Below are 26561 nucleotides of genomic sequence, written 5' to 3' on the forward strand. Positions count from 1 at the left end.
ATCATCCAGGAAGCCGGGCCTCTGAGCTTGTCTGTGGGAAGCTGTCTTGGTTAGGTTACTTAAGGTAGAAGGGTCTGTCCATAGTGGGTGGCGTCATCCCCTAGCTGGGATGCTACACACTCTACAACAAGGAAAATGAGAGCTGGACACAAAGCACTCCTCTCTCTCTGCCTTTGGACTGCAGACACAATATGAACAGTTACCTGAAGCTCCTGCCGCCATGGTAAACTATGAGCCAAATCGGCACTTCCTTTAATGACTTCGTCAGGGTGCCTTACCACAACAGGAAACACAACTAAGAAAGGGTTGGTGCTGAATGTTTACAAAGAGGAACAAACTCAAAGCTTCATTGGTCTAGTTGAGGGGGAGCAAGAGAGAAACCACAAAAGGTACCTCAGTCATCTTTCCCTGCATTTCCTCACACAGACATTGTCTCTGAAGTTATCCTTTTATTTACATCCCATCCTCTCCTTGGAGGAGGCTGAACAATCCACCCAGAGGAATGACTAAAATTACTACTGATTTAATGATAAATGGATTGATGGAGGCAAGGTCTGGCTGTCGTCCAAATTGGCCTCAAACTCACCCCCGAAGGTTCTGCCTCATCCTCTCAGGCATGTGGATTCCTGATTTAAAATTAATTAAATAAAATTAATTCTTGCCTAAATTAATTGATCGTAGGATGCTTTCATTTGGAAACGCACACACACACACACACACACACACACACACACACACACACACCCCAAAATAAAGAAACCCCAAAACCAAAGCAGGCTGGAGAGATGGTTCATTGCCAACGTGAGGACTGATTTTAGATCCCTAGTGTCCACTTAAACATGCTGAGCATCTGTAATCCTAGATCTGGGGAGGGAGAACCACAAGGATCCCTGGGGGCTTGCTGGCTTGCCAGCCTAGCCAAATTGATGAGTATTAGGTTCAGTGAGAGACCTTGCCCCAAAAGATAAGGCAGAGAGTTATAGAGGAAGACACCCGATATCAACTTCTGTCCTCCACATGCATATACTCATATACACTCAGAAACATATGCACATATGCAAACCCAGGCACCTGCACGCGCACACACGCACACACAGACACACCCCACAGGTGTAAAACCAAACCAAAACAATGTAACACAAAACACACAACACAGAGGCATGAACAAAAGACAATGTAAGACAATGTAACACAAAGCAACTTTTACACACGGGAAACGTCTACCTTCCCCCCAAAGACAGTCTTCTTTCAACATCAAATCCTTTAGGGTAGCTTCCGGCCAAATCCGGATCCAGGCAGACAGTATTTAATTGAGTAAGACAGACTTGTCTGCAGCCTGGAAGGGTTTTCTGGAGAAGAGGCCACGTGTCAGGGTTAATCACGGCATGGCTTAAACCGTAGACTGTGGATGGAACTTGAAAAAGGCAGGTTGCTGATCGCTGTGTGGTCAGCTGAACCATGACCCTTAGATCTTCGAAGGGAAGAAAGAAAAACTTTGCTGTTGTCTTCGGGTGCAGAATCTGTGGTGAAAATGAGTGTTTGGGTTGAAGGCAGCTCTTGCCCCACAACTCCAGGTTGTGTATTAGCAGGTCAGGATAGAAATGTAAATGTGTCGTCCGTCCACACACCTCCTGGGAAAAACAAAACCGAGCAAACAAATGTGATAGGCTCTGAGTTAGGAAACTTAGGAAACTTCACCCCAGCTTGATTCCATTCAGACGAGTCTCATTCGTTTTCAGTACGCTGGAATCTGATAGTGTTTACCTCAAGGGCAGGTCCACAGATTAGATGAGAGAGTGTGGTTAGAATAGCCCAGCTTAGTTTCCAGATTCAAGGAGATTTCACTGTTCTCTTCCCGAATCTCTTAAACCTACAAAGGGGACTATGTAAGACAGTGTGGTTCACAAGCCGGGCTGCAGAGCTACGATCCGTGTGTGTGTGTGTGTGTGTGTGTGTGTGTGTGTGTGTGTGTGTGTGTGATGTTGATGTGCATGAGTGTGCGAGCTGGTGGAGGTTAGAGAACAACCTCCAGGGTTGGTTTGCACTTTTTATCTTGCTCAAGGCAGCTCTCTTGCTCACTCTGCATTTGCCAGGCTGGCTTCTGAGCTCCTGGGGACACTGCTGTCTCTGCCTCCCACCCCAATGCAGGCTTCTTAGGTCACTCGTGGTGCACGTTACTGCCTCAGACTCTGTCTTCCAGCCCCAAGGCCACAAGTTTCCTGGGAGATTTCAGTAGGTTTCTCTCACCCTCTCCTCTCAATCAAGAGCAAGAAGCAGACAATCTGTGAGGAAACGGGATGGCACTGCCCCATAATGATCAACAATGTCACCCCACTGACTGACCTGACATTGGGACATACTCCATGCAACACCAGCAAATATACTTTTCTAAGACAGAACATTTTGTAGGTTGTAGAGCTACAAGCCTAGTTTTAAGAAATTTAAAAAGGGGCTGGGAAGATGGCTCAGCAGTGAAGAGCACCTCCTTCCAGAGGTCCTGAGTTCAATTCCCAACAACCACACGGTGGCTCACAATCATCTGCAATGGGGGATCTGATGCCCTCTTCTGGTGTGTCTGACATACATGTAATCACATACATGAAATAAATAAATCTATATAAAAAAGAAATTTAAAAAGATTAAAGTTAAATCAAATGTGTCTTCTGATTTCAATGAAATTAAACTAAATACTGATAAGAGAAAGTTATCTGAGGACTAGGGATGTAGCTCAGAGGTCTAGTGTTTGCCTAGCATGTGTGGGGTCCTGGTTTCAGCTTCCAGCACCCTAAATAAACAAAGGCAACAGCAGAAGACAAAGCAAACCAACAAACAAAGTTATCTGGGATATGGTCTATTATTTGGGAACCAAATTATATGTTTTTTTTTCTTTTTCTTTTTTTCGGAGCTGGGGACCGAACCCAGGGCCTTGCGCTTGCTAGGCAAGTGCTCTACCACTGAGCTAAATCCCCAACCCAAATTATATGTTTACTTCTAAGTAATTCATAGATTAAAGAAATCAAAAGAAAAATCTAAAAGGTCTTAGAAATCAATAGAAAACTCAATCAAGCTTTATGAGAGTCATCTAATACACATTCACAAAGAAATTTCTGGCACTATACACCTACATTAGAAATTAAGAGCCAGGCTTGGTAGCTCATACCTGCAACCACAGCACTTGGCAGACAGAGGCAGGAGGATCGCTATGAGTTTGTGGCCACCCTGGTCTTCAGAGCAAGTTCCAGAACAGCCAGGGTTCCATGGATAAACCCTGACTCAAAAAACCAAACCGAAGGAAACCAAACCAAAAATAAATAGATAAATCAATCAATCAATATAAAACAATAACAATAACAACCACAAACCAAACCAAAATGAACAACAGCTAACATGGTAGGTGACATCTGCAATCTCGGTGTTCAGAGTCGTGAAAGGAACATTATGATAGAAAAAGTATTGTAACATTATGAAAAACCAATATGCCAATACATTTTAGCAATCTAGGCAAAGTTCCCTCACATATTCGAATCATCGAAGCTGGTTAAAAAAGATCCAGACAAACGTTTCTTTCATGTGGTGTATGTATGTGCTTCTACATGTGTGTGGACGTACATGGGGAGGCTACAGGTTGAAAGTAGGTACCTTCCTTGACCCCTCTCCACTTTGAACTGAATAAACTTAATATTACTACATTGATTAAATACTTTAAATTAATGATTAAAACCTGCACAAGTGGCCATTGGGGAAAATTAAATGAATACTACTATTATAAACATAGTAGAGTGGTATGCTGGCTGGTCTTATGTCAACTTGACTAGAGTCATCTGAAAGGAGGGAAACTCCTTAAAATTCAACTGTAATAAGGCACTTATTGATGGGGGAGGACCCAGTCCATTGTGTGTGGGGGGATCTCTAGGCTGGTGGTCCTGGGTCCTATAAGAAAGCAGGTTGAGCAAGCCATGAGGAGCAAGCCAGTAAGCAGCACCCTCCATGGCCTCTGCATCAGCTCCTGCCTCCAGGTTCCTGCCCTGCCTGAGTTCCTGTCTGGACTTTATTTGATGATGAACAGGAGTATAAAGCAGAGCACTGACTGCTCTTCCAGAGATCCTGAGTTCAGTTCCCAGCAACTACATGGTGGCTCACAACCATCTGTAATGAGATCTGATGCCTTCTTCTGGTGGGTCTGAAGACAGCTAGAGTGTATATAATAAATATTTTTTTAAAGAAACTTTAACTAAAACAAGTGGCTAATAGAAATACCAAAATATTGATCTGGAAAGATGGCTCATCGGTTAAGAACATTGTTCTTCCTGCAGACTAGGATTCACTCCCAGCACCCTCATTGTGCCTCACAACTATCTGTAACTCCAGTTCCAAGGATCTGACACCCTCACATAGACATACATTCAGGTAAAGCACCAATGCACATAAAATTAAAAATTGGGGGATGGGGTGGGGGCTGGAGTGATGGCTCAGCGGTTAAGAGCACTGTCTGCTCTTCCAGAGGTCCTGAGTTCAATTCCCAGCAACCACATGGTGGCTCACAACCATCTGCAATGGGATCTGATGCCCTCTTCTGTCATTCAGGCATACATGTAAATAAAGCACTCATGTATATAAATAAATAAACCTTAAATAAAAGAAATACAAAAATATCAGCTTCTAGAGGGCCTCTGGAGTGACTAGAACTCATTCACAGCTGCTGGGCAAGTGAAATGGTACAACTACTTTCAAAAACAGTTTGGCAGCTTCTCTAAAAAAGTAAGAACTTATGGTTGGGCAGTGGTGATGGACATTTTTAATGCCAGCACTTAGGAGGTAAAAGCAGACAGATTTCTGAGTTCCAGGCTAGCCTGGTTTACAGAGCAAGTTTCAGACCAGTCAGGGCTACACAGAGAAAAATCCTGCCTCAAACAAACAAACAGATAAACTTATCATTGCCACATTTTCATATTTACTTGGAATTTTAATTTTGTTCAAAACCTACTTCTAATGATGGTTCTTAAGTGCTTTGACTTCCTTTCTAGCCCACTACCCACCAGAGGTAGTGGAAAAGAAAGGAGATGGGGAACTGGACCTGTTTAGAAAGGTTCTCTGGAGCAACTCCTGCCTGTGTTGTCTGGAAATAGGCAGTTCAGTTCATAGGTCAGCAGCGGCAGCTCTAAGCACTTCATGGCTACACCAGCAGTCTAGTTCGATAGAGTTGGGATAGCAAACACGAAACGGCAGTGGTGGCACTACCTAGCAGAGACAGCCAGGCCTCAGCTGAATCAGCACGAGTCAGCAGGAGGAAGAAGAAGAAGAAGAAGAAGAAGAAGAAGAAGAAGAAGAAGAAGAAGAAGAAGAAGAAGAAGAAGAAGAAGAAGAAGAAGAAGAAGAAGAAGAAGAAGAAGAAGAAGAAGCGGGGCTGGGGATTTAGCTCAGTGGTAGAGCGCTTACCTAGGAAGCGCAAAGCCCTGGGTTCGGTCCCCAGCTCAAAAAAAAAAAAAAAAAAAAAAAACAACAAAAAAGAAGAAGAAGAAGAAGAAGAAGAAGAAGAAGAAGAAGAAGAAGAAGAAGAAGTAGTAGTGGTGGTGTTTGGCAGCTAGTTCTATAAACAAGACAAGTTCCTCTCACTGTCCATTGAGTCCTATTTATACTCCCTCCAAACATCACTGTGTCCTCCATGTGTCTTGCCTCGCCACATGAGTCTGTCTCAGCTGACATCACTCTGCCAATCAGCCTGAGTTTGCAGAATCAGCAAGAAGTTGCAGCATGCCACCAGAAGTTTTTTGGTGTATTTCTCTTTATGGAATCCAGACAAGAAGAGCTCAACTATGCAATGTAAGTTGGACAGATACATGCATGTTGTTAGCAAAATATCTTTCATCACGTGTCCTTTCACGGGCTTGCTTTAGCAGAACATCCTTTCACCTGTGTCCGCTACAGGAAGTTCACATGTTTGCCCCAGCAAAACACCATCCGGCACAACTTTCCAAAGAATCCTTAAGTTTCCGGTTCATTTACTCAAATATTAGAAAATTTACACATCTTTATCTGTCCATGAAGGTTTTTAGTACATCATTCATAATTGACCCAAATGAGAAACATTCCAAACGTGTTTCAGCCACAAATGGTTACATTTGTAGCATTGTACAATGAAATATTACCTAGCAACCACAGGCCATGCAGTTAATACCTGTAACACGGGCAAACCTCAGAAAAATTACACAGGTGGAAAGAAGTTAGTAAGGTATCCCTTACCTCTCCCCAAAGTGTACACCAACGAGATGGTTCCATTTCTATAGAATCCTAGGAAATGAAACAGATCTATGGTGAAGTACACAGTGGTTGTGGATGAGGTAGGGAGGGATAGCAATGAAGCAGGAGAAAACCTGGAGTGTGGTTAGTTTGGCTGTGGTAATAGTTTCATAAGTATCTATGTCAAAACTCATTCAACTGCCTGCTTAAATATCTGTGGCTTATTATATGTCAACTACAGCACAGGAAAGCTGTTTCGGGAAAAAAAAAAGCCTATCTAGGGCTAGGGATATAGCTCAGGAGAAAAATGCTTGCCTGGTGAACTCAATACTCAGCGCCTATTTTTACACAAAGCGGGCTAGAGAACTCACAGAGCCTTCCAACTGCTGAGATGAGAGGCATGGCCCCACTGTTTTTTAAAAAACTGGGTGTAGGAGTAGGTACTCACAATCCCGATTCTGGGGGTGTAGAAATGGACAGATCTCTGTCTGAGGCTTGATGGCCTGTCAGTCTAACCTAATTGATAAGTTCTAGGCCAATGAAAAGACCTTGTCTCATAAAATAAGGTGGACAGCACCCAAGGAGTAACAACCTGGCCCTGACATGTGCACAGACACAGATGGACAGACGGAGAGATGGACAGATGGACAGACACGGGTTAGGTAGGTGATTCCACTGTGCGGCTGAATTGGAGGATTCCCTAGAACATGCACACATCACTCTCCAAGGTCCTCAGCTTCTGCTCAAAAGCTGAGCTGCCGTCAACCCTCAGAGTCTTCTCCTGTAAGATCCCAGTCCTGCTGCAAGCATGAAGCACACAGGACAGCTACAGAATGAACGTTCAAATCTTCTGGCCACTTCACTGCAGAAATTCCAAGGCATTCGTTTCAGGCCACAGGGAAGCACCAGATGAAAGTTACTACTCGGAAATGAAATACGGCCAGAGTCTCAAGCCTTTAAGCTTCTTGAGTCAGAAATCATCCCCAGTGCAGAGACAGTTTTGGATCTGATAATTTGGTGAAGCTCCTCCTCCCTTCCATGGGCTGAGCTTCTGTACGGCTCTTGCTGTGTCTGTGGCTGTTATTTGAACCCATTGTGGGCTTCCTTTCCTTTGACCTGATCTTCTGTGCTTCCAAGAAGAGATACTTGAATGGACTGATGAGTTTGTTCCCTTGTGAGACTTCCTTGAAGAGGCTTATCTCCTCTCTCCTCTCAAGGACTCAAAAGGGTCATTGAGTGAGTGAAGCTGGCCTATCTGTGCTTCCAGTTTTGCTTAGAGGCAGGGGGATGACTTAGAGTGGCATACTTTAGCCCTCTGTGTGCATTTGAATCACCCAGGGATCCTGGCTGTGAGACACGCCGAAGAGGAAGGTGGACCCGAGACTGCGCCTGGACTGCCTTTTCTAGGAGGCCCGATGCAGCTAGCTAATTCTTAAGGCAGGTGGCCTTCCAGAGTCCTCTCGTCCCAGGGACACTGTGAAGCAACAGTATGATCCCAGTTGAGAAAAGATAATTCAAATCAAAGTGAGGCAACTTCTTAGCGTTGCTCTCAATCACGAATTCTCTTCCTTATGTAAATGTTCATGCAGCTGGTAAGGAGAAGAATCCACTTGCTGGGCACTGTCCAGAATTATAAAACACATAGCTCGTAAAATGGGTGCAACACAAGCATGGGGACCTGAGTTCGGATCTCCAGGACCCAAGTAACGGCCCAGGACATACATAGACATCTGCAACTCCAGAGCTCGTGGGAATGGAGACAGGTAGCTCCTGCAGGGTTTGCTACAGTCTGGCTGAGCTGGCTGGAGCTCCAGGTTCTGGAGAGACTCTGTCTCAAAAAACGAGATGGAAAAGACACCTAACACTGACCTCCATCTTACAAACCACACACACACACACACACACACACACACACACACACACACACACACACACACACACACAGAGGCATGTGCACCTACACACGTACATGCACACACACACACACACACAGAGGCATGTGCACCTACACACATACATGCACACACACACACACACACACACACACACACACACACACACACACACACAAAGAAGGCACAGAAGTATTGTTGGTTGAATTCTTACCCTTTTCTGGAGAGGCTTTGTAACGGCCCTTTTTTTTTTGCAGGTTCTATTCAGTTACCCCAACCCAAGCCACCTTACCCTTGCTACATCCAGCTACTTCTTGTGTATATTTGATTTCATTCTCTTTGCAAAGGCTGCAACACTGAGATGGGGGAGCTGCATTGCTAAGTGCCTCATACAGCTATTGTCTTCAGTCCTCATGACGAATGGGCTGATCTCTTTCCCAGATAGTGACGGGATCGGGTTGCACGCCTTGAGTTTTCTTCTTTCCGAGGCAAAGATAAGCACTGGAAACAGCAGCAGTTGCTTCCGATGATTTAGTCACAGTGGAACTGCAGGACAGTCTGGAGACGTGGTCATGAATCTTCCAGGGGAAGCTGCTTGTTGCACTGGCTGGGTCCCATCCCCACCCCCACCCCCCTGCTCCTGACAATGCCCTTTACTTTGTTAGTCAAATCGCATGGACTTTTTCCAAATCAAATATTTGATTTTTGAAAAGGAATGAAGAAAAAAATGTTCTACCTAAGACTGATGAAGCTAAGCAAACAAACATATCACACATACACACCTCCACAAACAGACACACACACACATACACAAACACACACACAGACACAGACACACACAGACACACACACACATACACAAACACAGACACACACACATACACAAACACAGACACACACACACATACACAAACACACACACACATACACAAACACACACACATACACAAACACACACAGACACACACACACAGAGACACACACAGACACAGACACACACACAGAGACACACACAGACACACACACAAACACATACACAGACACACACACAAACACATATGATACATATGTGCATTTGTAAATTTAAAAAGACTCTTAATGTGCTTATATTTTAATCAAAAATATTTTTTAATTATTTATTTTTATTTTATATGCATCGGTGTTTTGCCCACATGTATCCGTTGGATCCCCTGGAACAGGAGCTTCTGCTAGGTGTGAGCTTCCACATGGGTGCTGGGAACTGAACTCGCATTCTTTGGAGGAGCAGTCAGTGCCCTTAAAACTTAGCCATCTTGTAGGGGCTGGAGAGATGACTCAGTAGTTAAGATCACTGGCTGCTCTTCCAGAGGACCTGAGTTCAGTTCCCAGCACCCACACAACAGCTCACAGCATTCTATAGCTCTAGTTTCTGGGGACCCAATGCCCCCTTTCTGCCTTGAAAGACACCAGGCATGAATGTGGTCCACAGACATATATTCAGGCAAAACATCCTCACACAGAAAATAAACAAACTAAATAAATAAAGAGAACTCCCTCTCTTTTTCTGTGTTAAAAAAAAAAACAGAAAAAAGAAAAAGAAAAAGAAAAAGAAGAAACTCTTACCGTAAGTGACTTCCTGTCTCCATTCTCCTTGCTAGTTAAACGAACACAGAATTTTCAGTGAAGATAGCTGAGGAGAAGGAGCTTGTGAGTTGAGCACAAATCTATGTCTGTAGCTCTGTATTCTGGCCCAGGGATCCTTATGAAGTGATAATGAGAGCAAGTTTCTGTCTTTTGAGCACATACATTTTTTTCTCCCAGAAGAACATGAATCACGGCTGAGAAGAGCATGCTAACGAGAGTGGCTCTGTCGCATTTCGGCAGGAAGGAGACCTGGAGCCCACTGTCTGGACCATGGCTGGATGAGGTTTGGGATATTTTAGTTGCTGTTGCTTATGGCCAGAAAATGTAAAGGTCGAAGGGTGCGTGAGGGATATTGATTGGGTCTGGACTGGTCATACACTTAGGTTGACACCTGCTGTTAGCTAATGTTTTACACATGGTCTCCTTGTGCCTAAGAAGCATCACAGCCCTGGTTCTCTAAATCCCACCGCCAGCCACATGCCACTCTTTTCCTGGTCTGTCTGTCTGTATGTATGTCTGTCTGCCTGCCTGCCTATCTGTCTCCCTCCCTCCCTCCCTTCCTGCCTGGGGACTGGACAGAGGAAGGCAGACTGGCCAAGGGAGGAGGGCAGGCATGGAGAAGAGGACAGACAGAATAGGAAGTAGATTGCAGACAGACGGGGGGGGGGGGGGGGGGGGGGCTGCTAACTTTCCACATCACTCTAGTCCTGTGTAAAACAACTTTGTTTCCCTAAATACACTCATAAGCACAGGGTTCTGTGTGTGTAATCCCAGCACTTGGGAGGTGGAGACTGGAGGACCAGATGCTCAAAGTCATCAGGACAAAGGGGAGAGGCTAGCCTGGACTACGTGAGACCCCATCTCAAAGACAAGACAAAACAAAGACCCTATGTTCAGCCAGTACTTAAAACAGAGGTTCTCAACCTGTGGGTCTCGACCTCTTCAGGGGTCAAACTACCCTTTTACAGGGGTTTCATATCAGATATCCTGTATATAAGATATTTATATTAAGATTCATAAACATAGCAAAATTACAGTTATAAAGTAGCAACGAAGTAATTTTGTGGTTGGGGGGTCACCCCAGCGTGAGGAATTGTACAACCTCCATCCTTTATGCGTACCGTCCACACGCCGAGCCCTGTTTGAACCTCTAATTGTAGCTTCAGGGCATTTTCTCTTCTGTTGGGTTTACGTCCTACCATGACGTCAGTCTTCTGAAGCTTTTGTTTTCTTATGTTCTGCTTTTCAAACCATCTGTGGCTTGCTCCTGCCCGTGTTTCGCAGATCACCAGAGGAGATGCTTCATGACTTAAAACAAAAAAAATCTGCTGTGGTCAAAGACGCCTGGGAAATCCAATTTTCCTCTTCCGACAAATATGCGGAAGGCCGAAGTTATGAACTATACCCCCCAAACACCCCACAAAAAGCCAAACCCAGATTGAATTTGTTTTTTTTTCTTGGTGTACCACCCACAGTCTAGGAGATGTCTATAGCATTACGGTAGACCAAACCCTTTTGTGGGGGAGAGGTCCTTTGCTCCCAAGCATTGTATATGGGTTAATTGATTTAATTTCCCTTTTTGTCCTTAATATCTCCCAAATATCACCCCATGTTTCTGTCTTTACCCAGCGCTTGTCTTCACACTGAATGCTTCATTTCAGATCCTGAGGCCCAGAGGGTTCCCTTGCATTTGACTTTGTGGATCAGCCTCTTGTGGGCGGTGGTCAGCTTTTTTTTTTTTGGACTAGGCGTTGCACTGACCTGAGAATGTCCCCGGAACTCGCTGATAATGGAGGCACTGTCCTATGCAGACATCTGTGACAGGATCAAAATAGCCACTGCCTTCTTCCTTTCCCAGACTGGCTGATTCCTCTCATTCCCCTCTCTCCACGTCACTCCCTTCTACTTACTCCCTTAGGGAGAGGATGCTGACGGGCTTTGATATCAGAACCTCCTTCAGGAGACTAAGAGGGAGGGAGGAGGAGAAGCTGAGGATCAAATGGCAGCTGCGCGGAGTGGTGTATGGCTTATCCGGCTGCACAAGAAGCGGTCCAGGCCAGCTGTGCTACTGATGTGGGGAAAGAAGAAGAGAGGAAATTTGAAAGCAGTCAGAAACACAGCAGGAATCCTCATGTTGGGAGCATAAAGGGGAGGGAAGGGACGTTTAAAAAAATTCTACGAGGCAAGGTGATGCATGGCTGTAATCCTAGCACTCCAGAGCCAGAGGCAGGAGGATTGCCACAAGTCTGAAGCTAATCTGGTCTATATAACGGGTTCTGAGACAACATAGCAAGACCCTTTTCAAAAAAAAAAAGTCACTGTGTTTGTATATGTTGTGTATATATGGTGTGTAGGAGGAAGGAGGGAGATGCAGGACATCAGCTGAGAACTTCCGGAACACCCTTGGTGCCCCATGGAGACAAGGTTTTCCCTAGTCTATGGTAGATTCTAGCCAGACTAGCTTATGGTTGGTTGATTACCACAGTCCTGGGTCATGAGCCCACCTCTGCAGCAGGCGTCCCTAACAGTATGGTCCTTGTTTTTCCCCTGTGCTGTACTGGTTTTGTGGGGCTGTGGGCCCAGGGTATGACGTAGCTCCGTGGCACAGGCAGGCCTGCCCTCCACATTCATGGTTTGACTTGATTTTGCTGAATACAAAGAGGCTGCTTATATAACAGTGGCATCTTAGAGAAAGTGGATGCTGGCCTACAGCCTTGAGGTTGAAATCCTTGTGGGAAAAGGAAGTCATGGCCTCCAGAAAACTTCTGTAAGAGTGGCCATGCTGGGGTCAGGCAAACAGAACAGTTAACCTGCCTTCCCCCTCGTGATCCTAGGACTCTGATGACTGGTCTGTAGGCTGCTAGGTGTGCCCAGGGTAGGCACAGAGGGTAATAGCGAAAGGGTTTCATGGGGTGGGGAAGATGGCTCAGTGGTTAAGAGCACTTGCTGCTCTTCCAGAGGACATGTGTGCAAATCTCGGCACCCCCACAGTGGCTCATAACCATCTGTGACTCCAGTTTCAGAGAATCTGATGCACTTGTGGTCTCCCTGAGCACCAGGCATGTATGTGGTGTGGATGTAAATGCAGGCGATTTTCCATACAGTGAAATAATATAAAGTTTATTTTTAAGGACTGTTGCGGGAGCAGCTGGAGTCCAATCCTCATAAATGTATCTACTTGCTTATTTTTTTTTTCCTTTTTTTCGGAGCTGGGGACCGAACCCAGGGCCTTGCGATTGCTAGGCAAGCGCTCTACCACTGAGCCAAATCCCCAACCCTACTTGCTTATTTTTGAGACAGGGTTTCACATAGCCCAGGCTGACTTCAAACTTCCTATGTAGCCAAACTGAGGTTTTGATCTTCCTGCCTCTACTTCCAGAGTCCTGAGATTATAGGCGTGCTCTATCATGCAAGGTTTAGGGAGTGCTGGGGATCGAGCCCCGCGCTTTGTGCCTGGCCTCCATCAAATGAGCTACACTCCAGTGTCTTAGGATTTCTACTGCTCTGACGAAGCACCATGACCAATGCAACTTGGGGAGGAAAGGGTTTAATTCTGTTTATAGTTCCACATCAAAAGCAGCGAGGGCAGGAACTCGCATAGAGTAGGAACCTGGAGGCAGGAGCTGATGCAGAGGCCATGGAGGGATGCTGCTTACTGGTTTGCTCGCCATGGCTTGCTTAGCTTGCTCTCTTATAGAACCCAGGCCCACCAGCCCAAGGATGGAACCATGCACAATGGGCTGGGCCCTCCCCCATCAATTGAGAAAATACACTGCAGACTTGTGCACAGCCCGATCTTACAGAGGCATTTACTTAATTGATGTCCCCTCGTTTTGGATGATTTCAGCTTGTGTCAAGTTGCTGCAAAACCAACCATGACACCCAGCACAGGAGAATGCAGAAGTGGTTTACATAACCATTGCTTTTGAAGCAGGCCTCCTTTTTTTTCCCATCTAGCTGTCTTTGCAGGTGTGGAGGCATGAGCTAGACAGAGCTACTAAACAATGACTGAGTCTACTCTCATGCCAGCTGGATATGACAAAGAAGAGACCAAATGGTGGAAGGTATCCTGGGGGGCCACGTTGGTGTAATGACTGACTGTGGACTGATTCTGTCAGGAAGGGAGTGGGGACATGGGAAGGGTAGGCAACAACAGTTAAAGGTGGAGGGTCTGAGAAATGCTAATGGCGTCAAAGGATGGTCAGCTAGGAGATGAAAAGAGAGCTAGGGTGCAGTTAGACTGGGGTACACAGGGTAGATCAGGAAGAAGGTGTTGTTGCCAGTATCCACAGCTATGGGTTGAATGGTGGGAAGAGGAGTTCAATGGACTTAGAGGTTGGGTGTGGGCAAGGTCATCTTCATGAACATATTGGAGTTAAATGGTGTGGAAAAACAGCAGATAACGGAGGAGACCAGACTCTAATATACTAGGAAAATGATCTCTGGGAGCTAGGAGAAGGCCTAGTGGTTTATAGAACCGGATAAATTCAACGTGGGGTGCAAGGATTATAGAGGAACCAAAAGAAACTTAGTGGGTGACAATGAGGAATAAGGACACCCGACTCATCTCCAGGTCTAGCTGTGGGTTACGAGAGGACAGCTGCGCCTAGCTGGAGAAGACAGAGAGCACAGGGCAGGAGGGGTATGCTGGGAAATAGGTGGATAAGCTTAGAGAACAGAGGGAGGATCGGGGACATTTTGCCCACCATAGATTAGGAAGTCCAACAGGGCAAGGAGGAAGGGATCCAGGATTGGCCACAGGGGTGAGATGTGGTGGGGGAGAGGATGCAATAGTGGAAAACCAAAGCTTTATGGGAATCAGCAAGCTGGGAGGCAGGGTGACCTTAGGACCTCGACAAGGTAGATGGTGATGATGAGGCCGAATGTTAGGGTTCAGGAGCCTCAGAAGGGCTCTCCACCATTTGTTAATGGGGAGAACGTTAGGAAGAGCCCTTTACCTAGCAATGAAACTCTGCAGGGGGCTCCAGGCCTCCGGTCCTGCTGTCTTTTTCACTGTCTCAACAGTTATAACCATCCTGACTCTAGCACTTTAACCACTGCCTCTAAACAAGATTGGATGCATACGTTTTCCTCCCTGACTAATGAATTTCTGGTTTTGCTCTCATCACCACATTTACTGCACCCCTCCACCCCCTTCCAGCTGCACAGAGCACATCTGGGGCTCTGTAGACACACCTGTCACACAGCCATTGCTATAAAACGTCTGCATTCAAATAGGGCTGAAACCCTCCCAGATATTAGGGCAGACCAATGCAGCCAGAAGCCCCAGTCCAGCTGAAAGACCTGTCCCCACACCTCCGGGCAAAGCCTTTACTCACAAAGGACCCACTGGCCCCCATCGTAGCTGAGACGCTATGGACAACTAATGGCTCTTCTTCCGGGGGGAGGGGGAGGAAGAGTCAGCTTTCTTTACGGATATGACCTCTTGTAGGCCAATCACACTCCAGTGGATGGCCTTACTCTCACGGGCAGCCCAAATTGGGGCCTGGTAAGTTCTTAAATACAAAAATCTTTCCTCACTCGGCTCCTTTCTGCGTGCACAATAAACTGCTTTGGCAGGAGGACATTAGACTCAGGGGAAGATGCTTTTTGATCCGTGGTCCATGCTTCAGCGAGCACAGCTGCTCACCATCTTGGTAAATGAGGGTGCGGGCACGCTTCAGTTCCTGGCTGCCTAGACCCCAGTTAATCACCAGGGCCTTGTCTTCATTTAGCTCCTCTCCTGGGCTTGGCTTAGTCCTGATTGGAAGCAAAGTCCATTCCTTTGGGCTCGCTCAGAGCCTGAGTCCAAGCAGTAATCACCTCCAGGCCTTTTTCTGCCCATTTCCCAGGGCTCTTCCAGAAGACAGACAGAGGGAAGGACCTACTGACTAAGTGAGCAGAGCTTGCTGCTTGCTGACTTGACTGAGAAAGAAGACAAGGTCTTAGGAAGGAGGTGATGTTTCTGGTGCTGGCTCCCAGATCAGCACCACTCTCTGGGCATCTGGTGGTTTTCTAGAAGCCCCGAAACCTGTGTGGTGGGTGCCCAGGCATCCTCTGCCGCCTTGTCTGAGAAAGTTGGTGTTTTCCTTCCTTAACATTTCTTGATTGATTTTCCTCAGTTGTCTCTCAGGAAGAGCCCTTTACCCTGGAACCCTGGAGGGACTTGTCAGGTAGGGGTCGCCCTGCAACCGAGTGGTAGGAAGAGGCAGGTTGGGACAGTGACTCTAAGTAACCTGTAGAGGATGTGGCACTGCAGGGTCTTCAGTCTGGGGGGAGGAGATAAGAACCTACCACCTCGGCTGGAGAGATGGCTCAGCGGTTAAGAGCACTGACTGCTCTTCCTGAGAGGCAATCCCCAGCAACCACATGATGGCTCACAACCATCTGTATTGAGATCTGATGCCCTCTTCTGGTGTGCCTGAAGACAGTGACAGTGTACTCATACTCATTAAATAAATAAATATTAAAAAAAACCCTGCCAATTTTAAACGTTCAGTCATTGATTTAACTTTATTATTTTTTCCATTTGTTCCTGTGTGCATGCGTGTGTGTGTGCGTGTGTGTGTGTGTGTGTGTGTGTGTGTGTGTGTGTGTGTGTGTGTAGCCTGAGGGAGTTGGTTCTCTCCTTCCACCTCGTAGGGTCTGGAAACTGAACTTAGGCTGTTACTTTTTCTTCTGCTTTTAAGTACTTCCCTAACCCCTGGGAGCCATCTCATCAGCCTAGATTTAACTTTTAGAAGGCAAAAGAGAAAAATGCATCTTTGTGACTCCTTGGCCTATGGACCAAGTAGGTAGGGAATGACTTAAATAACTTTAATTTTTCTTTACTGAGATTATAATTAGAACATGGCCTCTTTTTCATTCATATATATATGAAACGCCATGGTGAAAAACAGCCTAGGGGAAAGGGGGTTTATTTCATCCACAGATCCATAGGCTAGCTTATCATCTACAGCACCGAGGGCAGGAACTCAAGCTGGGCATGGACCTGGAGGCAGAAGCTGATGCAGAAGCATGGTGGGGTGGTATTCACTGACTCGCTCAGTTCTTATAGAACCCAAGGGTGGCACCACCCACGACGGGCAGGGTCTTCTCCTATTGATCATGAATTAAGAGATGACTGACAGCGGGATCTCAGGGAGGCATCTTCTCAATTGGGGTTCCCTGCTTTCAGTTTGTGTCAAGTTGACATAAAACTAGCCAGGACAATTGACGCCTTGTTAGTTTGATATATTAAACACATCGATGTTAGACCACAACCGTTTCTTTTTGGCTCTTCCTCGAGGTCACACATCGACATCAACATTATTATATACATCTTACAACTTTTAAAATTCTCAGTCTTTATAAATTCAAACACAAAAGTTTAGTTCCTTAGGCCAGGCATGGTGGCACACACCTTTAATCCCAGCACTGGGGAAGCAGAGAGAGAGGCAGAGGCAGAGGCAGGGGCAGGGGCAGGGGCAGGGGCAGGGGCAGGGGCAGGGGCAGGGGCAAGGGCAGGGGCAGGGGCAGAGGTAGAGGCAGAGAGGCAGGGGCAGAGGCAGAGAGAGGCAGAGAGAGGCAGAGAGGCAGAGAGAGGCAGAGAGAGGTAGAGAGAGGTAGAGAGAGGCAGACAGAGGTAGAGAGAGGCAGACAGAGGTAGAGAGAGGCAGAGAGAGGCAGAGAGGCAGAGGCAGGCAGATCTCTGTAAATTTCAGGCTAGCCTGGTCTAATAAATAAGTCCAGGACAGCCAGGGATACATAGAGAAACCCTGTCTCAAAAGAAAAAAAAAAAAACAAAAAAACAAAAAACAACCCAAAAGACCAAAACCAACCAAAGAAACAAAAGAATTCAGTCTCTTTAAAATAGCCAGTCTTGGGGCTGGAGAGATGGCTCAGAGGTTAAGAGCACCGGCTGCTCTTCCAGAGATCCTGAGTTCAAATCCCAGCAAAGCAACCACATGGTGGCTCACAACCATCTGTAATGGGATCTGATGCCCTCTTCTGGTGTCTAAAAACAGCTACAGTATACTCATATAAATAAAAAAAATTTAAAAAAAAATAAAAATTAAAATAGCCAGTCTCTTTTAAATCCAAAGTACTTTAAAATTCAAAGTCTCTCAACTGTGGGCTTCTGTAAAGTCAAAAATAAATTAAATACTTTCATATTTGAAGAGGGAAGAACCAGGGCAAAGTAGTCACAATCTGAACAAACTCCAGGAGTGTAAATAACTCAATGCCCAATGTCTGGGATTCACTGACGATCTTCTGAGCTCCTCTAAGGGACTTGGGTCACTCCCTGGCTCTGCTCTGTGCAGCACACAGCTTGTCTAGTCTCTAGCTGGCTCCACTCCTCCGTTGCTGTTCTTGGTGGTCATCCATGGTACGGGCATCTCCAAATGCTGGGTTCTCTTGCTGCAACTGGGCTGCAGCTTCACCGACAGCCTCTCCTGGGCTCTCTTCAAGGACTCCAGGACTACCTCACAGTGCCAAGGCTCAGCTGCTCTCTATGACCCCTTCCTGTCTTCAAACCAGGACCACTTGGGTGACTCTTATACTATCAAGTTCAGCCACCAGCATGAGGTACAACCTTGGCCGCCGGTACACAGCGTCTGTGTGCTGACCCTGAGAAAACAGTTCCCAGAAGACTTCACCTTAGCGATCCTGGTCTTTTTAAAAATCACAGCCAATTCTTCAGCCCCAGCTGACCAGGCATCCATTGTCCCAGCATAGCGAAGGCTTTCCTTTAGTGGTTCTGGTCTCTTGTTAATCAGAGCCATTTCTTTAGCCCTAGCTAACCAGAACCACAGCTTCTTCATGTAAAAGGCCTGGTTGAGTCTTTGCTTTTCCTTTGAAACGTCACGGGACGGGCCTCCATCATCAGCATGGCTCCCAACATCTTCTAAACTCTTGTAGAACAAATAGTTCACTCTGATTCCAACACTCAGTGGCTTTTCTAGTCCCAAGTTCTTCCATAATCTTTCCCAAAACAACATGGCCAGGTTATATTATATCCCATCAATACCCCACTATGCTGGCACCAACTAGCTAGCACCCCTGGGGAGGGCCACCTCTCCCAATCCCAGCTTTACTCAGTAGCCTCTCGTTTGAGGCCTTGAGTGGGTTTTTCCGTGCAGCTTGTCATGTTTGTTGGTGTCAACTTTGTGCAGTCACGTTGGTGAGACATTATGAATGTCGCTTCTGATGCTACGAAGAGAGACAGCGAAGTCCCTGATCCTCTAGCTCTGACTTTTTTTCCGTCTCCCTTTCTGCAATGTCTCCTGAGTACGTGAGTGTTTTATGGACGTATCCGCTGGGAGTGGGTTCCACAAAGCTGGATGTTGATTGGTTGTAGCTGTCTATAGTGGGCTCTGTCTGTTGCAAAGAGATGTTTCCTTGATGCGGGGTGACTCCCTTAGACTCCCCTTCGCTACGGATATAAGGATTAATGCTCACAGACGGTTGTTAGGGGTCATGCTGATTAGGTAGGGTAGTGCTTACAGATTCTCCTTTAATAATCGTGATTTCACTAGCACTGGGTGTCCAGTACCAGGCACTGTATCTCTCTTGTTGATTCAATGAGAGAGCTGTTGGTTACTGCCAAGGCCTGTGGGCCACTGCTGCCCCTGTAGAGTTGTTGTGCCATCCTGGGTGTGGATGTGACTCATAAGCATTGTAGATGGATGGGTCTGCTGCTTGCCTCTCCTTTCAGACCTTGCCTGCACCTTTTGGTACCCTGTAAGCTAGTCTTCATGGAGGGCGCATTGAGGTCAGTTTCGGCTCCGGTGGGGTGGGGTGGGGGCGCCCTGAGCCCTGTTTCGGAGCCCTGTCTTCAGCGATAGGAGTTTACCAACCATAAAAAAGGTGTTTTGTTTTCTTGTTTATTTGTGTTTTTTGGAGGGAGGCAGAGTATCATTGTGCAGTCCTGGTTGCTATAGAACGAGTTATGCAGACCAGGCTAGCCATAAAATTACAGAGATCCACCTTCCTCTGTCTCTTGATGCTGGGATTGAAGTCATGTGCCACCACGCCCAGCATTTAAGACAATTCTAAAATGAGCTTACAAAGGAGTAAGCATCTATACGAGGCTTTCATGCATATTTAATCTTGGTTGATCTGTCCCAAACTCCTCCTCCTCCTTTCGTTCCCTGCTCCCATTTACTCCAACCAGCACTCCCTTTTGTGCTGTTCTCTTCTCTTCCCCAGTTCCCTCCCCGGGGACTCCCCCAGTTCCCTTCTTAGTTTCCTGGCCTTATTATGTCAATTTTAGTAAAAGTGCCATTTGGAGGCTCCGTGCACACAGGAAGGGCTGGCCTGGCTTTGACTCTGACCTTGGTAGTCCATCTGGAATTCTGTTACCAGGGACGTTTCCTTTTACACACCATGGCCGTGGGACAGGTTTTCTGGGTTCCTCTGGAAAGTCATCAAGGTCAGTGACTATTGGGAGCACGGCTCCTAACAGCGGTGTTGGAAGCACAGCGCGAATTCCCGTGAACCTACAGATCTCCAGAGAAACCAGGGATGCTAAGCACACAGGGTTGCCTTTTCCAATGGCAAAGGTGGTAAACCTGTTCTTCCCTCAGAAAGCTGAGGACTGGAAGTGACTGGCAGCCTGGCGATCTGTGTTATCTGTCAGGGCCAGGCCATATCCAGCTCCCACAGCCAGGACGGGAGATGACTAGTAATCTAAATGACCTTTACAGTCAGGGTCTCCCCCAAACTCCCACAACCAGGACCAGAGGTGGCTAACAGTGCAAATGACTTCCGAGCTATTTGTATGACAGAGACCAGGCCAGACTCTTAGGCCCTTAAGCTAATACAGGTGGCCTATGTCTAGAATACATCTTCTTGGAAGAAATGACACGGACCCTGAGTAGGGGTCCAATGTAATCACGCTTCCTGTGCAACAGGAATTGCATTACACCAGAAGCCTTTTCCTAAATTATACTGCCCTTAAATATACTGGGAATAAACCAGCTATAAACTGGTTATAGGGGTTGGGGATTTAGCTCAGTGGTAGAGCGCTTGCCTAGGAAGCGCAAGGCCCTGGGTTCGGTCCCCAGCTCCGAAAAAAAGAATAGAAACAAGAGCACACAGGATTCAGTGCTTGCAGAGTGCTTTTTCGGCCGCGTCTAGAGTCAGCTCCCACACTGGAAGAGAGATGGGACTGTATTTTTAGAAGACTTACCCACTTTACTTTAAACAGGGATTTACTTTAAAGTTTACTTTTTTGCAGCCCCATTTGAAGAATGGTGCATTAGATTGTCCACTGACATACCCACCTCCTTTTACCCTCTCCCAGCCACCAGATCGCTGAACACCTTATAGAAAACCTGTGTCCGCATCCCTGGCCCCTCCTTAACCCCTTTTTTGTCTCAGTTGAATCGGAGAAGAAACAGGCTCCTCCTGAATGTGCTATATTTCACCAAACACCAGACCTGGCAGACTCAGCTCAGAAAGTCCCACTAGACAACCGCCAGTTTGCTGGGTTAGCAGCCCTAGAATTACCCTCCCCCCTTTATGTGTACTTTCTGACTCTTTACCACTAGCAGGTAGTAGATTGGACTAGTAGGTCTTTGTGATTGCAGGGGCTCGAAAGGACTGACCTTGAGTTTGCTTTGTGGCAGAGGATGGTCTAGAATATCAGAAGGGCCTCCTGCTTCCACCTTTTGATTATAGACGTGTGCACCACACCTGGTTCGTGCGCCATCGGAGCTTGAAGCCAGAGCTTAGGCAGGGGAGTAAAGCAATTGAGCTACACCCTTGTAGTGCCATATTGGATTTGGGCCTGGCTGCTTTGCAACTGCATGGCCACAGTTAAGTAGTCATGGGATTGTTGGACAGAGGCCTCTCCCATGTATTTACGGCACAGGAAGAAAAGACCAAGTAGTAAACACCCGATATCTCCACTGCATGACCTCTGCTGAGCCCGGCTGATGCATGTGGAACTGACACACCTGGACCACACCTGGGTGGTGGTCAATTTACTTCTGCCTTTTACTTCCTCAGCCTTTATCCTTGAGATTTAGGCTGGTCTTCTGGGATTTCTCCCTAATTAATTCAGGTCTCGTAGTTGGTCTTTTGTTACCGAAGTCACGAGCCAGGGTTTCCCACTGTGCTTCCCAGTTATTTTCTACCTGGAGACTTGGGTATATAAGTGGTGAATAAAGCTACAGGAGACTCTCACTATTCCTCTCACTCTCACTCTTCTTCCTCACTCTCTTCCTCTCTCTCTCTCTCTCTCTCTCTCTCTCTCTCTCTCTCTCTCTCTCTCTCTCTCTCTCTCTCCTGGCTTGACACGATAACCTGTGTGTGTGTATGTGTGTTTCTTTCATCCTGTAGGCTTTCGCCCGATTCTCGGTACCGTGTCGGTGCTGGCGCCGACACACCCTTGTCCTCCTCTCCCTTTTAAATTAAAGGCATTTCTCACCAATTCAAAGAGCGGCCTGCATTTCTTAGAGACTGGCCTCCTCCAGCGTATGCTGGTGGTCAGGAAATGAGGAGAGGAGATAGAGGTCAGGGGACTTCTGAGTTAGGAAGATGGGCCCAAGGCAGGAAACTAAGGCTCAGGCTAAGCCCATAGAGGCCCTTGGGGGAGAGCGGAAATCCAGGCCTCTGATACTGATGAAGTCTGCTCCTCCCACTCTGATGGCCGGAAGTGCCCTGCTCAGGCGCAGGCGGGTGGGGAACTGCTGCTTGCAAGCTCGGCCTGCTAGCTGCTGGCCTGGGATATTTATAGTACCTATCTCTCGGGTTCTGTCTCCACCTGGACCAATGAGGCCTGTGGCTGCCGCATGTGTAGGGACTGAGCTGGAGGTTGGGGGGGGGTACATGATCGATTTAAGTGGCTGGTGCTTGGCGGTGGCTGCAAGCCGGGATGGAAGTTACAACGTCTAAACAGAGGGCGGGCAGGGGAAACGCCAGACTGCAGCTCCTCCTTTGTGCAAAGAGCTTGGTGGTTATGTCTGGTGAAACCCGGGGCTTTCCAGCTCCTGGTGTCCCAGCGGCCGCGGCTGTGGGCGTGGCGAGGCAGGTGTGGGTGGCCAGGCATCTGTCTCAGTCTCCTCCCCGCCCTGGTTGCCTCGGTTGTCTCAGAAAGGTTAAAGGCAAAAACTGACAAGAACTCTTCTTTGTAAGTAGGAAAAGAGGATCCCAGAGAGTTCGTTGTGGCAATCCTCTTTTCAGACACAAAACTATTGACTCCACATTTGCAGACCTGTTATCTCCATGTGCACCTTCAATTTTCCCTAACCACTGCTCTCAGACAGCAATGACATCATTTTAAAATATATAAACAACTGACCCCTCTGCCTTTCAAGCAGTGATCGTGGTTCAGAGCACACTGGTTAAAAGCAACGAGGACTCCACTATGGGACCTTCTAAAGCTACAAAAACAAAAACAAACAGAAAATTTCACAAAAAATAAAAAACAAACAAGTAAACAACAACAAAAAAAACCACCAAGAGCACAGGCTGGGCATAGTGGGGCACAACATGTCATTCCAGTACTAGGGGAACTGAGGCAGGAGGGTTGCCCACGAGTGTGAGGCCGGCCTGGGAAACTGACAAATGGTGATGGATAGATAGATAGATAGATAGATAGATAGACAGACAGGCAGATAGATGGATAGATGATGCAAAAATTAGAACCCAGTTTAGACCAGGCCCAGCAGGACTTAGCCACCTACAGGTCTCTGAGTAAAGCCTCCCCTGACGACTTCACTGACAAGCCAGGCTGGAAAGAGGCCAGCACAGGATCTTATGACGGAAAGTAAAATAAAGAACAGCAGCAAGGACCTAGAGAAACGAAAATACAGTTGACACTTTGTCTCCTTCTTTTTCACATCTAACCTTGTCGCAACACGGATGGATGAGTAGGCCAGGGTCACCATTGCACAACAGGGAAACTGAGGTTTGGGAACTAGGTTAAGGAACTTGTAGCTTCAGACCCAGATGCATGGCACTCGCGTGGGCGCTGTGTCCGCCCGACTTTTCCACGCGGGCCAGGGACAGGTTCTGGCTGGCACAGCGGTACAGGTCTCAGGCTGCTGGAAAGGCTGGTTTCGTGGCCTGGGAAGAGGGGGCGGCCGGCCGGGATCCGGAGCTGCACGGCGCGGCCGGGGCAGCTGGCAGTCAGCTGGTGTCGGGGCCGCGCTCGCTCGGAGGGAGGCGAGCCGGCCGCATACCGCGGGGCGCAGAGGAAATAGCTGGGATTCCTCCCGCGGCGCCGCGCTCCCGCTCCCGCGGCTCGGGCAGCCGCAGCACGCGGGGAGGGTCAGGGGCGCGCGCCAGCGCTCTGCAAGCTTGTTCCCGGCTCTCCCCGGGAATCCATCCCCCAGCGCCCTATTAGCGCCCTAGCCACTCCCCGCCAGCGTCTGGGTGCTCAAAGGCACCGGGTGTTCTGTTCTTGCAGACTTCCCAGGCCAGCCAGGCCTCCTGCCAGTTGGTCTCTGGCTCAGGCCTTGAGAATCCACAGAGCCCCTGGGAAGGCCGGCTAGCTGTATAGTGGTCCCCCACCCTTGCAGAGGCTGCACCCGACTGGATCTGCCCTCTTCCACCTACCCCACCCCCCCAAAGGCTGAGGGGTCTGGAACCTGCTATAGGCAATGGGCTCCTAGAGGTGCCAGGTTTAGCTTTTGGAAAGCAGTGATCAGTCATGTGACCATTCCTGTCTGGGCTTCAAAGTCCTTGGGACAGGGACATCCCACTTGGGGTGGCAGAGATGAGGCTATCCCGTCAGGAACTGCGGTGAGGACTGGGTTGTGGAGATGGGCGGGAGATAAGGTCCTGGAGTGAGTCCTGGGACCCTCTCTGTACAGAGGCACAAGAAGGGGATGGAGACCTTGAAGAGTCAGCAGAGAAAGCTCCTCTCTTCTGAACAGAACCAATAGTTCAGTCCGGTTGGGGATTAGGAGGTGGGAAGATAGAGGGAAGATCCTAAATGGGACCCACATTAACCTTTCTTAGGAACTCGGCTTGGAACAGGGGTGGACAGATCCAGGCTGTCTCTCCACTTTCCCTTGAAATGATCGCTTCAATCAATAATATAGCATTTGGACTGGTGAAATGCCCCCCAGGTAAAGGTGCTTGAGGTCAGGCCTGATGATCTGAGTTCAAACCCCAGGCCCCACAGGATGGAAGCAGATACATGATACATACACACAAAATGTTCAGCCGGGTCACAAGTCTTCTCTTCTTCCCTAGAGCTTGCACTCTGTCCATTTCTATGGCCTATATAGTCGTACTTTCACTCTGGATCGTGAACAAATGCTTTTCCATTTATCTTCCTAGTTAGCTTTACCACGCTGGGGGCAGGGGGTGAGGGTGGGAGTGCTGATTCTCATGTACCTTTGGGGACCTACTATCTAGGAGTGTGTTCCTTACAGCGAAGGCTGCTTACCTGTTGGATGGATGAGGATGAGGAGGGAATTGGGCAGACCCAATACAAACAATGACGACATAGACCAGAGGCAAAGCCGGCCAGTGTGGAGACAGCACATACCTGCTATCCAGATCCAGATGGGAAGGCCTGGCCCTGGGGGCTTGGCTCTGTGTCTCCCTAGAAGGTCACACTGACTTTCACACATCCCGGTCCCAGCTTCAGCTCTAACTTGGGCATGTCGCTAGAGCCCTGTTTTCCAATCTCCTGAACTCCCACACTCTCACTACTGCACAGCCTAGAAGGATCTGATTTCATGCAAATTGATACTATTTGGTCATTCTGCTGGGGCTTATAAGTGACCAAGTCTGAGACTGAGGACAGAGATGGCTTTTGCTAAGCTGTCCGCCCTCAGGGCAGAGTGGCTTTAAGCTCAAAGCAGAACCGACCTGGGAGTTCCTCAAATGTCACACCCCTGTCCACTGGGTCGAAGTGAGTATCCTATGTTTCATTCTTCCAGGACGTCCAAGGTCTGGAGAGGGGACTCTTCTCTGAGTAAGTTCCCCCTGAGTCCTGGAAAGAAAGAGGAGAGTGAGGTCAGGCCTGTCCTGGCATCTGCCCCTCAGTGGGGGAGACCCAGACATCATTTCCAGAACTGCCCCTAGACACTCCTCCATGAGGAGCGGCTCAGGAAGCCTTGGCAGAGCCTTCCGATGTGACCAGCTCACAGCATCAGCAATGGTTCTGGGAATTTGGACTCTCAAAACCCCTACATTTTTTTTTTTCATAAGAAAAAGGAACAGATTTTGGCATCTTTGTTCCTGAAACAGGAAATGACCAAGACAAGTGACCTCCAGTAGCTACTTCCTTATCCAGTGTTCACAAGGGGGTGGGCTCCCTCGGTCCTGTTTTCCCCCAGGGATCCTGGGCGTAGGAACCCCAGCAGGGGAAATGTAGGGGTGGGGGATGGAGGAGAGAGTTCTGAGGACTGAGGAACCCAAAAGACGGGTGGGCTGGAGTTGGGGGCCATGTACCTGGCATCTAAAAGTTACTCAGTCGGATTGTTACTTTTATCTTTTCTTGGAAAGAGAATCACTATTGTGACCTCTCCGGGATTCACCATTTCTTTGACCTGGGCTATGTGTAGATTCTGGGCTGAGGAGGCAAAAAGGAGTGGTCTCAGTCAGAGCTAGAGAGTAAAGTGAGCCCCCGCTAGGGTGCTGAGGTGGGTGGGTGTGAGCGGAGAGAGGAACAGCCCAGGCAGAGGGCCCTTCTTAGTTGTGAGGAATTCCGGAGAGCTGTCTCCCCCCCCCCCCCCCCCCCCCCGCTGCCTTCCCGCCCCCTCTCCCCAACCGGGAAGGACTTGACTCTTGACCAGCACTGGTATAACAGACTCAGCTCAGAGGAAAGGCACGAGGCAATGGGGGGAGCCCTGGAGGGTGGGG

The 26561-nt window shown here is 47.8% G+C and overlaps 1 long non-coding RNA gene across 2 annotated transcripts; it reads right to left on the reverse strand.

Annotated features, from left to right (window-relative positions):
- Nucleotides 1-1161: 1161 nt before the first annotated feature.
- On the reverse strand, nucleotides 1162-25385 carry LOC102556624 (uncharacterized). Of its 2 annotated transcripts, XR_015622749.1 has the most exons (5): nucleotides 25240-25385; nucleotides 11514-11820; nucleotides 10874-11060; nucleotides 1765-1870; nucleotides 1162-1631 (listed from the first exon to the last, which is right to left on the reverse strand). It is a non-coding gene; the product is annotated as an uncharacterized LOC102556624 (long non-coding RNA). The 2 variants fall into 2 exon arrangements; XR_015622750.1 differs by lacking the exons at nucleotides 1765-1870; nucleotides 25240-25385 and having other exon boundaries at nucleotides 11514-11685.
- Nucleotides 25386-26561: the final 1176 nt, after the last annotated feature.

The sequence above is a fragment of the Rattus norvegicus genome, chromosome 6 (genome assembly GCF_021556685.1).
Source record: "Rattus norvegicus strain SHRSP/BbbUtx chromosome 6, alternate assembly SHRSP_T2T, whole genome shotgun sequence".
In the NCBI taxonomy this organism is placed as follows: Eukaryota; Metazoa; Chordata; class Mammalia; order Rodentia; family Muridae; genus Rattus; species Rattus norvegicus.